Genomic DNA, 3,331 nt, shown 5'->3' on the forward strand with positions numbered 1-3,331 from the left:
TCTCTCTTCTCTCTTCTCTCTTCTCTCTTCTCTCTTCTCTCTTCTCTCTCCTCTCTCTCTCTCTCTCTCTCTCTCTCTCTCTCTCTCTCTCTTTCTTTCTTTCTTTCTTTCTTTCTTTCTTTCTTTCTTTCTTTCTTTCTTTCTTTCTTTCTTTCTTTCTTTCTTTTTTTGCTGAGCTATCTCCAGTATGTTTTTGGTTACTTGCCACCCAAACAGCTTTGATGAAAACATCTCTAATTTCCAGAGCTGGTCCCCTAATATTATGCCTTTGGGATTCTTCTCTGGGAATCCCCTGCAGTTTGCACACAGGGACCCTAGCTCCCCAAGGGTGACCAACACCCTCAAGTCTCAGTGGTTTCCCCCCAACCTGGGCCATCTGTATTGGAATGCACGTTAATTGCCATTGTCCCTCCTGAAGTGTCAAGGCCACAGCTGGAAACGTGCTCTGTATGGACTGACGGCCAGGCTGAAAGGTGCTGTCATTTCCAGTTTTCTAGACTCTCAGGCTCTAGTAGTGCCACCCGCATTACCAGAGGCATTTGTATTTCAGCAGCGACATTATTCTGGTGACTCACTGACTTTGTAGTGCGAGTTTTTTCCCATGGACTACTATCTGGCAAACTCTCCCCCCTATCTGGTACGTGCACAATGAGTTCTTCGGAAACACAGGCAAGACCTTACATTATGCTGGTTAAATGTCATCTTGTTGGCTCCCATCCAGCCGCCTAGTCTTGAGAGCGTTGTCAGTCAGGCTTCTGTTGCACAAAGCATGAATTCTGCACTGTGGCAGCTGCAAATTTCATGAGCGGGCCTTCTGTGTTCTAAACCCAAACTGTAAAAATGATGCTCAATGGGACGAGGCTAAGGACAGAGCCCTGGTCAACAGAGACTGCCAGTGATTCTGATTGTTTTTGCGTCCACCACACCCATCAGGATCGTGGACTAACCATGGGTGGGGGCAGGAGAGTGATGAGTTCCTACCTCAAGCAGGGCTCTTTGGTTGCAAACAACAGAAACCTTTAATGGCCAAAAGGGACCATATGGGAAGGAGCTGGGCGGGGGGAATCAAAGATGGGAAGGAATACATCACTGCCATGCCAGCAAAGGGCAGGGAGCAGGGGCTGAGAATCTAGAGCGAAGTCCAGGCGGTTCAGGGTCCTTGGTCAGCTTTCCATTGGCCCAGTGAGTGGTGGGCAGAGCATCTGGATTGGCAATCTTGCATCCTCCTCTGCATCTTCCTCTGTTAATCAATCAGGGATCTCCAGTTCGGTTTAAAACCAGCTGTGCACCTGTGGGTTCTGGAGCCACAGCTGTTCAAATCTGGCTCCGTCACCCACCAGCTAACTGCTCGGTGCTTCCTTTTCCTGCTGTCTACAATGAGGGTGATGATTACTTCCCACCTCATAGGGTTTGCCTTGAGGGCGGAGTTAATGCATGCAAAGTGCTTGGAACAGCATCTGGTGCATTGTCAGTGCTCTGTGTTGGTCAGCTGTGTTATTAAAGTACTAGAGGCCCGATGCATGAAATTTGTGCAAGGGGCTTAGCCCTCGCAGCCCTGGCTGCCTCAGCCAGCCCTCGAAGCCCCTCACAGCCTCTGCCGGCCCTCGCAGCCCTGGCTTCATCCAGAAGGTTGTCCGTCGGTCCTCTGGAATGTCGTCCGGACGGTCGTTCTGCTGTTCGGTCTAATTAGCATATTAGCTCTTTATTATATAGGATAGGATTATTACATGGTGAGTCCACATTTTCTCATTTAGCCCCAAAGATATATAGGTATATCTGGGTTGGGCACAGTTGCCCTGATTACAGGAGAGAGGCAAGAGCGCCCAGGGTTAATTCCCAGTGACCCCTGTTGGCATCTCTGGCCACCACTTCCTTTCTGAGCGCTCAGATAACTACTGAACAACCTGTGCAGAACCTGCTGGGCAATCCATGTCAGGCCAAGGAGTCTGAGACTGGAAAAGAGGGACTGTGATGCTTTCTTCTCCCCTGGCTTCCGGGCCGCTCTTGTGGAGTCGGTCACACCTTTCGCTCTGGCTCTCTTGGGGTACAATTTGCTAGACCGAGAAACTTGGTCTTGGCCTGGCTGGTGTGGCTCAGTGGTTGAGCATCGACCTATGAACCAGGAGGTCATGATTCGATTCCTGGTCAGGGCACATGCCCAAGTTGCTAGTTCCGATCAATGATTCTCATCATTGATGTTTCTGTCTTTCTCTCCCTCTCCCTTCTTCTCTGAAATCAATAAAAAAAAATTGTTTTTAAAGAAACTTGGTCTTGTTTATTTATCTTACTATATTTTTAGCATGTTTTTCTTTTCTTTCTAAGATTGTTCTTTTGTTTGGGTAGCAAAGTGACCCGACGCCAGAAGAAACCCGAGCAGCTCAGGGGGCCTGACCCTCACCCACTCTCTTCAGCGTGGGCCCTGGCCCTGCGCCTGCGTTCCAAGCCCTTGGGCTCAGGGACTCTTCCCCACAGGCCCCCGGGGCCCCTCCCAAAATCCAGTGTCTCTTACGGAGAAGGGAAGTCTCTGAGGCCTGGGACGAGCACCGTGGTGTCTTGAACACACCACCCTCCTGATGCCAAGTCCAGATTAGGATGGAGTGAAGGGGGAGGGTGGCGGCTGGGCAGGGTCCCTGTGACAGGCCCATCTGGCTGTGGAGGCAGGGCCACGACCCAGCCAAAGAGGTCTTTATTGGTATCTAATTTTTAAAATTCTTACAATGTCCTGGACACAACAATGTTAAAGAGCAGCGTGAGGACAGCTCCGCCGCTGTCCCAAGCTCCCCTGCTGTTGCCATTGTTATTCTTCCGGTGAGGCCTGTGCTTACAATTCCAGGTGGGGGTTGTGGAGGTGGAGGGATGGGTCTTGCTGCAGGCATGGGGACCGAACCTGGGGCTGTCGGGCTTCTCTGTGCCTCTTCTGGGCCCTGCTTTATTCCTAACACACAAACCAAATGTTTTCATTTAAAAATGTCTTACATTACTTGCTGACGGCAAAAACACACACACATATATATATGTATGTGTAGAAGGCTAAAGCATAAAAGACACCCCACCGTGCCGTCAGCCTCACTCCTTAAAGGGGGCCGCTGTGAACAGTTTGGAGGTCTTCTGGGAGGAGACTGTGGGCTTCTAGGCCTCTGGAGTTGAAAAGGTATTTGCCAGTGCAAAACCGGGAGAAGGTCTGGGAGTCAGGAATGGGATATGGGGGTGCTGGGCCACCTGGGGCGACATCTATGGGAAACCAAAATGAGAAGCTGAGGGGAGGTGCCTGAAGTGGAGGCCTTGAATGCTGTGCTAAGAGCTGGATCACATTCCTTGAGCAGTGGTTCTC

The sequence above is a fragment of the Myotis brandtii genome, unplaced genomic scaffold (assembly GCF_000412655.1).
Source record: "Myotis brandtii unplaced genomic scaffold, ASM41265v1 scaffold68, whole genome shotgun sequence".
NCBI lineage: Eukaryota > Metazoa > Chordata > Mammalia > Chiroptera > Vespertilionidae > Myotis > Myotis brandtii.